We start from the raw sequence: 12879 nt of genomic DNA, 5'->3' as shown, positions 1-12879 counted from the left end.
TTCGTCTGTTCATCCGTCCTTCCCGTATGAGTTAAAAGTTTCACTGATCCTTGAAATGTGACAGTGTGAGCTGGGCATGGTGTCATATGGACACATATTCCTCTTCTGTATATAAATGGAGGAAATTTAACAAAATAGTATTTATATTTTTTGGATTTTTCGGCCGTAAATGTCCATAATTTTTTGCTATTACTCTTTCTGTGTGCTTCAATGTCCAGACGTAGTATTATCGATATCTAACAAAAAATCCGCGAGACCAATTGGGAGGGGGAGTGTTCCGGGGGTTGGAAACCTCCTTTTTTGACGATCAATGCTTTTGAATGGAGATATATGGTTGGACCCCCTCCCCCTTTATCCTGGTTTGGAACCCCCCTTTTAAAAATGGCTGGATCCGCCCCTGGAATCTGTTGCTAGGCATAGTCTTAAGTGATTCATTAATTCGTGTTTTGTCATAAATAAATATACCATATCCTTCTCAATGATTAGTAAACTTTTTGGAGCATTTTATGACTTTATTTGTGGGAAATATGCCTTTTCCAGTAGATGGCGCTGCATAATCTAAAACTAGCATCAGATTATTTTTTTTTCTTTTAACTATCATAACGTGTGCAAATTTCATTACATTTTGGTTGACATTACATGTGGATCTACTAATAAGCCTTTTGTATACCGGTACTTCTATCAGAGACTGGGTGTTAAACAGATTTGGTTCAAAACATTGTTGAGAGACATATCATTGCAAAACAATTTCATAAATGTCATATCGTTTTTTCTCAAAATCTAAAACGTATCAATATAAGACGTACAAAACGATATTATTACTCTATTTAAGAAAAAGGGAACAACTTTAGGTTTTTGATTTTCCAAAATTTTGACCGCGAGCATCAATGAGCAGACGTTAATTGTTGAAATGCGCATCTGGTGCAGTAACATTGGTTAGTTTACCCGATTCTAGTGGGGGAGAAATTGTTTTATGGTATTCTTACTGAATTAAAGTTAACGCCAATCTCTTGTAAGGATACAGGATTGTAGTTAAAACCCGTCGAAAATAGTTTGCAGGATTACATATGCGTAATTGTATAAATCTTCAGTCACCTGAAACCAGTATTGACTACATATATTTTTATTGGAGTACCGAATATAACGTTTGTTCTAAATAAAAACCAAAGACATGTCTTGAAGATCAATAGTCAATAGTTATTTTAGTATACAAGGTCTATTGAACATCTGTTTGTCATTGCGAGATGTTAGAGGCAATATGAATAAATAAATATCTTATATAATTTGTTCTTTGACGTCATGAACGAATTTATTTAATTCATGTTACACATATTTTGATGTTTTCGATCACAACACTGATATGATAATATCAATTTGTCCAAGCTCTGTCCAAATAGATTGAAACTAGTCTTGTGGCATAACCACTTACATCACTTTGAACTTATCAGTATTGCAATAGTTATTCAAACATTTAGCTAATATTAACATCAAACGCAATCTGTCACCTAAGGGTCTGAATCTTCCTCAATTTTGAATACAGGTATGTATTCTGATTGTCAAATATTAAACTTTATGCTTGCTAACACTGAAAATTTATTTACATATTTGTCTAAATCCTACACTGCATGTAGCCAATTTAATCGAGAATGCCAAAATTATAAGCACATTTTATTTTTCCACAAATGCCAACCTTTTATGCTTTTCTTATATATTTCCATAAAAGTCGCTATATATTTTTGGCACACTGCCTTAATGAAGTTATAGCATGTTAAACTCGTTCCAATATTAAAGGCCTGAAAATACTGTATTGACACTTGCAATGCATAATTATATATTTCATATATTTTACGATAATAGATTATAATTTCTGGTCGACATAGAAGCCATACATTGACAAATATAAGCACAAAACATTTCGACAACAAATCATTTGACACCCTTAAACATGACAGGACAGACATTATTTATTTTGCTGATTCTGGATGATACAAACATTGCATAACTGTATAACAATCCTTCATTTATAAAGGTTAAATCGCAGTCAAAAATCTACGTTCTATTGTAATTATTGCTACAATCGAGTAAGTATCTTGAATGGTTCCATACTATGACGTCAAACATAAATTTATGAATGAATACCGTATCACGACAGTAACCAGTATCATAACTATATTATCTGTCTTAATTGCAGACGTCAAGATCCCTCCCGGCCAGTCCAGAAGGAATTTTGCCTAAATGATTTTATTTTGCACCATTTTCTAAAATAGAAATATGGTGCTGAGCATCACTGTAATCACTTTAATACATATTCATGATACTGATTTTAGTGCCAGCAACACGTAACTTTTAAAGATGCTTTATCACGAATGCTTGAGACCAAAACATTTTTGAACGCTGAACATATTAAACATAAAGAGCATCGAAACCAGAAAAACAAAAGAAAATCACTACTTCAACAAGATTTCTGTTTATTCAGGAAGGTAATATCAGAAAGATTTTTCTAATCCTAAGAGAAAAATATTAGTTTGAATGAACCATACTTTTTTATGCAAGTCTTAAGAAAGAAAAAAAGGCGAAAGATATAAATAAATTTAGGTGACAACTTTATTTTATCATGATGTGTTATCTATCTTTCTTCAACAAGTGATTTTTTATTGGTCGCTTGGTATCTTAATATTATTTTCTATTGGTCACTTGGTATCTTTATACTATTTTTTATTGGTCGCTTGGTATCTTTATACTATTTTTTATTGGTCTCTTGGTATCTTTATACTATTTTCTCTTGGTCGCTTGGTATCTTTATACTATTTTTTATTGGTCGCTTTGTATCTTTATACTATTTTTTATTGGTCGCTTTGTATCTTTATACTATTTTTTATTGGTCTCTTGGTATCTTTATACTATTTTCTCTTGGTCGCTTGGTATCTTTATACTATTTTTTATTGGTCGCTTTGTATCTTTACACTATTTTTTATTGGTCGCTTTGTATCTTTATACTATTTTTTATTAGTCGCTTGGTATCTTTATATTATTTTTTATTGGTCGCTTGGTATCTTTATACTATTTTTTATTGGTCGCTTGGTATCTTTATACTATTTTCTCTTGGTCGCTTGGTATCTTTATACTATTTTTTATTGGTCGCTTTGTATCTTTATACTATTTTTTATTGGTCGCTTTGTATCTTTATACTATTTTTTATTGGTCTCTTGGTATCTTTATACTATTTTCTCTTGGTCGCTTGGTATCTTTATACTATTTTTTATTGGTCGCTTTGTATCTTTACACTATTTTTTATTGGTCGCTTTGTATCTTTATGCTATTTTTTATTAGTCGCTTGGTATCTTTATATTATTTTTTATTGGTCGCTTGGTATCTTTATACTATTTTTTACGCTTATATTGAACATGACTAGTGTTTTTATTTGTGATCAATATATATCACACGGCTAACTATCTTGACAGTTTACAAATCTTAAAACTATGATTATCTTGAGTCTTTTGTACAGGAAACGCGCGATTGGCGTACAAATTTTAATCCTGGTATCTATGATGAGTTTATTTGAATTATTAAGCCACATTAAGAGGATATTGTTGAAATAAAATGCAGATTTTGTTAGTTGTAAGCGATATAATGCAAGAAGGGCCTTTGGGTTAAATATCTATGTAACCAAAATGTGGTACTTTACGTTTCTCTAATCTCTGAAAGTCTCTCTCGTTTCCACTTTTAATTCTTTTATTTTGAATAGATTTACTGTCAAATCTATAATAACTACGAACTTTCTAAATATTTTCAGATGGTACTATAAACAGTATTGATACTGTATAAGTAGATATAACATTGCATTATGAAGTATGTGTATATCAATATATAAGAATAGTTACTTTTCTTTTGCCCCCGCTTGAAATTAAATTGTTTTATAAATGCAAAACCTAACACCAACAAAGAGGTTCACATAAACGATTTTCAATCAAATGAATACAACATTTGTATTGCACTTGTTTTGAAGGACAATGCGTTTTGCAAATGGTCTCTGTTTTTTGTTGTTGACCAAAATAACATATGTATTGATTTCCTGATAAGGTTATTCTTAACAATTTCAGCTATTATTTATATATTATTTCGTAATTTCAGTTCATTTTAATATCTGTTTATAAACTTGTTTGATATAAATAGAGTGGCATTTATCTTTTTTAGTTAACAATGTGAACAGAGTACATTTGATTGATATCTCAGCCGGGTGATCAGTTCAGGTTTCAAAGACGTTGTGATTACATGACAATTTATTTTAAAGTGAATAAAGTGATTTTGTTTGAAGTTGAGCATTTTAAGCATAGTTTATTTACTGCAAATTATAAGCCAGTGTAGTTGCTTAGATATCATTAAGTAGTCGAGAGTACTAATGTATACCAATACGCTGTTGTCGAGGAACTGCTACTATTATTCTCCAAGATTTGATCGACTTTCCTCTGTTTTGCTCAGTCGTGTGTGTTCTATCTGTATAATAAATTAAGTACGTCAAACTTTGCGTTTAAATTCTAAGCAAAGTTTACCGTCTAAAGCAGTAAGATATTACCTATCATGGTTTGTATGGCTCCTTTTAATAACAATGATGATGATGGATGGCAGTTTAAAGTCCAGTGGCAAATTTAATGCATTTTCAGGGCGAAAATATGATAATTTAATATGAATATTGAACCCTGCTTTGTACTAGACCAATACGTCGAGCCAGATTTTGTATGTGCTAGTTTACAAGGTAACAGTCCCCAGTTAGACATGTCACCCTACCCGGAGACATTATTTTAACACCGGGCCGACCAGTCTGCTCTGACTACTAAATGCTGCGTTCTTAGCGGAGAGGCAGCAACCAGCAATTTTCAAATCTTTGGTTTGACCCGACCGTCGATCGAACCCAAGACCTGCCGAAGTGAGCACGCTACCACGAGACCACATGCGGTCCTTTTAATAAGAAAGTTCCTGGACCCTATATTGACTCTTGATGCGTATGACTATGCTGTGTACTATGTGTGGATTAACACTGGTTCGCCACAATACAAAACTATAAATAACAGATTTTATTTTCCAGTCAGATCTCTTCTAATTTGCATGAACTATATTTTTGTATACAAGGTCGTTATGCTAACCGAAAATTTGATGTAGGTGGTTAAATATTGAGGTTTTCTTCTCGAGACAGTTAGATTTTATGATATCATAATATTTAAGTTCTAGTGATCGTCGAAATATGTTCTGTCTTCAACCATTATGTTACAAAAGCAAAATCTTTTTTAAATTTGTCCAGTGATCTGTGTTTGGTTCAAAATACAGTATGTTTTGATTTCCAAATAGAGCTGTTTCTTTTTACCTACCTATGAACCATATGTCAAAAGGAAGTCACTCTAAATTATAACACAATGTTGACTGCTTTTTGACATTTTTACCTATTATGTCTGTTTGTTTTGTTCACACATTGTTGTCAATATGATGGAATTAATTCTATGCGACTGTCATAAAAGTGAGTGGTTTAGCTAGCTATAAAACCAGGTTTAATCCATCAATTTCTACACAAGAAAATGCCTGTACCAAGTCAGGAATATGACAGTTGTTTTCAATTCGTTTGATGTGTTTGAGCTTCTGATTTTGCCAATTGTTAAAGGATTTTCCGTTTTGAATTTTCATTGGAGTTCGGTATTTTTGTTGTTTTACTTTATACAAATTGTATATGCAGAGCCGTACCATATGAATCAGTAGAAAGTTATTTCGTCGATACATAATTATGTAGATATTATTTTTTGTTTCCTTTTTTTCATGTTTTTTATTGCAACCATTTATGTTCCAGAAGGCCTTATCTGTAAACTTATATCAGCGTAGTAGAAATAAAGTATTGTAAATTCAGAAATTATTGCGAGATTTTTATTAATGCGAATAATGCCACTCGGTGTGTATCGCAATAAGAACTCGCATTTCAATAACTAAACCATAGATCTGTATGTAGATTTTTCTAAAATTGCAATAATTAAACTCGCATTCTTGTCCATTTTTGAAAAATCGCAATAATTAATCCACGCAATAATTCCTGAATTTACAGTATTCATGATAGGAATCTATGGACCAGGAGACAAAATCCTTTTAATTACCGACTTGTAGAATTATCTCTAAATCAATATTGAATTGTCTTTGTTTCAAATCATAGATTTAATTTTGATTTGTAATTAATTGGAACATTTTAAGCCTACTTTTTGGACAACAATTCTGGACAAGTGTATTAACTTAAACATTATTCACTTTTCTAAATAGTAAAAATAATTCTCCTAAGAAATACACAAGTTCATGTGCTGTGTGACTCTAAACTGAATTATAGATTGCACATAGATTTCACACAATATTCAAGATAAAAACGTGTTGATCCATTTTGCACCAACATTTCAAAGCAGTTGGAAAGGAAGTATCGTTGCAATTTTCTGTGAATATTTGATGTCGGTTACAATGTGCTATATTGTAAAGTATATAATTGCTTATTTTCACCAAATACGAAGATGATTGATAGCTTATACGTTTTTAGTTCAATATTTATTGTAAACATTAATATACACCAAGGAAATCAAATGATTTTAGAAACTGTTTAATTAACAATTTTATAATGCGTTATTGTCATGAAACTCATGATACCTGTGAAATGTAGATTTTTTTCTCACCTATTTTATTATTAAAGGCGTGTGGGATTTACTATTTTTGGCCGGTCCAAAATTAGAGGAGACTACAGAAATTGCAAATTGGTACTAAATGTAACAACGAACGTATACAGAAATACATCATTGGTAAAATTTTACGTACTGGCATACTATACGGACAATTGACCTGGATATGACAAACAGCCTTGCAGATTTATCACATGATGCACCAAAGTACGGAATCAAAATATGACCGAGTATCATAGAAACAGCAAACAACATCTATTAAAACTATTTTAAAGTCCAGCATCTAATCGAGTGTAAACCATATTGTCAGGTTTAAGATTGAAGATACAATACAAAAGTAACCATTTCTTTCATACAAGAAAGGTTTATCTAAGTTTATTAAAGATACAAAGTTAGTTCCTTTAGTACTATTGATAAAGTTCCAAAAAGATTTTTTACAGATATCATTAGATAGATTAACTTTGTGTCTCTTGATGTTTGATGTTTTGACAAGATAGGCGAATAAATTCGACTTATGACGCAAATTTGTACATGGTCTGCTTCGTTTTGTAGGTATTTAAACCCGTGCTCGTCACTTCAGAAACAAACTGACACAGCTTGCAGAAGAAAGCTAAGTAACTTTAGCATTAAAATGGGAAAAGTCTTCGACTCAACAAATACATCTGGAACCAGTTGCACCATCATTGATGACAATTATGAAACTGGTGAACCAGGTGACGAATTATTAACAATACCAACAACGCCAACAATCACTGTTGAAGATCATTGTTTGGATGATAAGTTCAAATCAAGACCTGAATCAAGAAATGCTATTTCATCGACGAAATCAGATATTTCCTTTCTGACGATTTCAAGAAATTCAAGGAGTAAAGACGGAAGGCCAAAGTCTGCCGATATTTTCCGAGGTAAATCAGTTACACATGCCGACAGTGGTTCATCTCTGAGAAGGACTTCATCAGATTGCTTTGTGGACAGCCATGCTTCTGCAGATGACCAGTGTACATGCTTACCACGAGAAGAAAGAAAGTGTGAACTCTCTGGAAACCAGCTAGTATCATTTTATGGATTGTGGAAAAAAGACAGTCAGAGAACTTTGGGTAAAAAACTTGAAGTGCCTCGCTTCATGAAAAGAAGCAACTCCTATAGACAATGTGGATGCAAAACAAGAGAATATGAAAAACAAAAATCAAACCTCAAAACGACTTGTCCCACTCACGGGATATGAATTTCATGTACAAATCGACGAGGTATTCATAACGGATATCTGAATAATGCTATGCAAAAGAGAGACTAGGCGAAAAGAACAATTCACTTACTCTGTCAATGGACGTGATACTGTTTTTTCTTGTGGCTGCTGTTAGTTTGCTGCGATAAAAAATTCATGAATCAACAAATGTACTAATTAAGATGACAAGAGGTTTGTCGAATACATAACTATCTATTCTTCAAACAAGAAAAAGGACTTGCTAGCAATGCGTATGTGCATTATTCATTGTGACGTCAGTGAGAACGAAATGAATAACAATATTTCATTGTTAACAATATATTCACTACTTTTATATACTATGTAATAAAACAATGAATATAAATGCATTTGTTTAAACTGTTTCTTTATATAGAAATAAGAAAATGTGGTATGAGTGCCAATAAGACAACTGTCCATCCAAGTCACAATGTGTAAAAAGTAAACATTTATTGGTCAAAGTACGGCCTTTAACACGGAGCCTTGGCTCACACCGAACAGCAAGCTATAAAGGGCCCCAAAATGACTAATGTAAAACAATTCAAACAGGGAAACCAACGGTCTAATCTATATAAAAAACGAGAAACGAGAAACACTTATGAACCACATCAACAAACGACAACCACTGAACAACAGGCTCCTGACTTAGGACAGTTGCATACAAATGCAGCGGGTTTAAGCTAGTTTGTTGGCGCCAAACCCTCCCCTAACCTGGAACAGTGATGTAACAGCACAACATAAGAACAAACTATGCAAAAACAATAAACAAATATGAGAAACAGCAAAAAACCACAACCACTCAATTACAGGCTCCATACTTGGGACAGGCACATATAGAATGTGGCGGGGTTAAAAGTTTTAACAGGCACCAACCTTCCCCCTAACCTGAAATAGTAGTGTAACATTACAACATAAAAAGACACACTATAAAATATCAATTGAAATGGCTTAACGCGATCAATAAGATATATAAACAAAAACAAGTAAACATACATTGAACGAATAAATTTGATCTATGACACAATATAAATACAATATTATGATGTAAAACAATGTTAGAAAGACAACTATAACCTGGGAAAAAATGACGTAAATTAAATAACGTACACAGGTAAATTTAAATATAATAATTTTGTTGTTAGGAGTACGGAAATATATTTTACAAAATAAATTAATTTGTTGTTCACAGTACGAGTACAGAAGTGAAAATTTATCGTCATACTAAACACTTATCAAAGAGGGACGAAAGATTCCAGAGGGACAGTCAAACTCATAGATCGAAAACAAACTGACAACGCCATGGCCAAAAATAAAAAGACAAACAGACAAATAATAGTACAGATGACACAACATAGAAAGCTAAAGACTAAGCAACAAGAACCCCACCAAAAACTGGGGGTGATCTCAGGTGCTCCGGAAGGGTAAGCAGATCCTGCTCCACATGTGGCACCCGTCGTGTTGCTTATGTTATTACAAATCCGGTAAATAGTTTAATTCGGTAAGTCACATTCGTGAAAAGGGAAGGGTATTGTAGTTACGACATAAGGAACATATCCGATATCATCTGTGAAACGGTTATTCCATAACGGTCAATCAAAGATGGTACATATTCAAAATAGTGAGACGAGATATAACACAAAATAAGTAAACATTGAATAACAGAAATGCATTACAAATTATGTCAACAGGTCAAATTAACACGAAAGTACGATTTGAGAGTACTCGCAGTTACTGAAAGCTAGTTAAAAGCCAAAAACAATTAATAATAAACAATCATGCATCAGAGACTAAAATCAATTAAAACACATCCCAGGGATTTAGTGTTATAACGCCATGGACAGTCAAAGAAGACATGACTTGTGCAATGCCAAAATAAAAGTATCGACAGGCAGTAGAATAGTTAGGATTTAACCTTAAAATAAATATATATCATTATGGCCAAATAGAATGTGTCAGTTTACTTGACATCCTTATCTAATACAAAGAGACTTCATTTTGATTATAAAAGATTTAAAGTCGACTAGACAAAAAGTATGACTGCACTAGTTATGAACAAGCAATATTAAAAAAAATATTTTAAGACTGATTTTGGTTTGTGCATATCATTCAAGAGGCAAAAACACATGTAAAACTAAGAATAGCTTTAGATAAAAATCGGCCAGAAAGCTTACCAAAAACACACAACTCCTGTTCTTTGTCTTCAAAAACTATGTTGCAGTTTTTGTAAAATTGTAAAAAAAAATTATGAAAAATTATAAAATGCACTATAAAGAAAACCCCAAAATGATGACAGATCGTGAATAGTCTGGTAAATTGCTCTTAATGCTCTGAATCTAATTGTATTCTCTTTCACGTAACGAACATTACCCTGTGTCATGTATGCCTGCGCTTTTCTATATTAACCTTCACCAGGAACGTTCAAAGTCGAATACTTGAAAGCCAATGATGTGCAATATATATGAGATGGATTCATAACTTTTTTAGACGATTAAGAATTTGGCATATTGTATAAACACCTGACCATTTATTAAGACTGTATGTTGATCACTAGTAAACTTTGTGTTTGTTGTCGGATTGCTTTTGAATGACGTATACCAAACATCTTTCTTTATTTATGTCTGTTATGTTATAAGTTGCCCAGATTTAGAGTTTGACCTACAGTATACGCATTTGTTTATTATGAAAGCCAGTGTATTGACTTCAAGATGGGGTTTCCCGTTTTTATTGATTTTCCTCAAGTAATTGCTTTAACAAAATCAACTATAATAAAAAAAATGCATATCTAAGTCATCCCGAACAGAGTTGGGTGACATATTGTTATTTTACGTTTCTTTTTTTTTCATTTTTGTCTTTTTCTTCCACACTCTTTGTCAGCACTAGTTCACGAAGATGCATGAACCAATTCTAATGGAACTATATATTGAAGTTAACCATCACGTAAAGTTGTGCACCTGACTTTGGAAGTCCCAAAATTGCCATGTGGAAACAGCAAAATGTGCAAAATGAAAAAGTGTTACAAATTTAGTGAAACTTTATAGAAATGTTACTTGTCATGTAAAGATGTGAAATCCATCTTTGGAAACTTCAAAATGGCTGTCATTGCCATAAAAATCAGGGCAATAGTTTACCATCAACTGTATGGAAAACATTAATAATAATATTAACTTTATGCGTAAGCAATACAGCTCAGTGTCCAGCCAATAATTAATGCATAAAACAATATGAAATCACAACGGCAGAGAATATACAATACAGTCAACAATTACGGATCTTTTCAGCAAGACATACATATTTTCCTAAATACTTCAATTCTTTTATATTATGGACATATTGAAACTGGATGGTCCTCTCCAATAACAAGTTTTAATATACATTTTTTCTTATAGTGGCATATTTTTCACAATCTAAACTAAAATGATACTCGTCTTCAATTAAATGTTGGTCACACATGTGACATAAACGCATATTTCTATCAATGTTATAATATCTACCGGTTTATACAGCTAAGCTTTTAGAAGATTAACTGTATTTGCAAATGAACGATTTGTACATATAATTCACACTACGATGTAAGTAAAATTGCAAACCCATACGGATCATTAATAAATCTGTTAAAATATCATTTCGATGATTTTTTCCAAAAAAAGTATTCATTTCAGTCTCAAAATATCTCTGAATTCGTGTAAAAATAATTCAGTATCATTAACACCTTGCTTATACCATACATCGTAATATCCATATTGATATAAAATATCTCTAATTTTACATGCCCAGTTGTACTTGTCATTATATTTAATAATAGACCTTTTTAACATTTCTTCACTACAACACTATAAAATACAGTTATCAGTACATAATAGCATGAATAGTTTGAACAACTATTGCAGGATTCTACAATTATATATTGACAAATATAGGGAATCTTCCTATTTCATAATATACCATATAGTTAACAGTTGAATTCTTTGCTTAATGAATACGTTTTAAGAAGCTTAAATGGACCTTTTCAATATTTTCTGATTTGCAGTGTTCCCAAACTTCACAACCATAATTTTGGATACAAGATATATATGTGTCAAATAATGAAAGCAAAGTTTCATGATTAAAACAATCATCATATGTTTAACTAAATAGACTAAATACTGTCTTTTTTGTTTGATTTGCTAACATTTTTTGCTAACCATTATATCTGAACAATACACCAAGATACAAAATAGATCACATGATTCTATTAGTTAAAAATGAGAATGGAAATGGGGAATGTGTCAAAGAGACAACAACCCGACCATAGAACAGACAACAGCAGAAGGTCACCAACAGGTCTTCAATGCAGCGAGAAATTCCCGCACCCGGAGGCGTCCTTCAGCTGGCCCCTAAACAAATATATATACTAGTTCAGTGATAATGAACGCCATACTAAACTCCAAATTGTACACAAGAAACTAAAATTAAAAATAATACAAGACTAACAAAGGCTAGAGGCTCCTGACTTGGGACAGGCGCAAAAATGCGGCGGGGTTAAACATGTTTATGAGATCTCAACCCTCCCCTATACCTCTAGCCAATGTAGAAAAGTAAACGCATAACAATACGCACATTAAAATTCAGTTCAAGAGAAGTCCGAGTCTGATGTCAGAAGATGTAACCAAAGAAAATAAACAAAATGACAATAATACGTAAATAACAACAGACTACTAGCAGTTAACTGACATGCCAGCTCCAGACTTCAATTAAACTGATTGAAAGATTATGTCTTCATCATATGAATATCAGGCACAATCCTTCCCGTTAGGGGTTTAGTATCATACCATCATAACATATATGAGAAGAACATAACCCGTGTCATGCCAACAACTGTTTTTTTACATAAATGTGTTTAGTGCCGATGCAAAGACCCTATAAGTGAATCAATATTAACGCCAAAATATGCAATCTTTAATGACC

This window comes from Mytilus californianus, unplaced genomic scaffold (assembly GCF_021869535.1).
Source record: "Mytilus californianus isolate M0D057914Y unplaced genomic scaffold, xbMytCali1.0.p SCAF_5, whole genome shotgun sequence".
Classification (NCBI taxonomy): domain Eukaryota; kingdom Metazoa; phylum Mollusca; class Bivalvia; order Mytilida; family Mytilidae; genus Mytilus; species Mytilus californianus.
Note: the sequence above shows the minus strand (reverse complement) of the source record.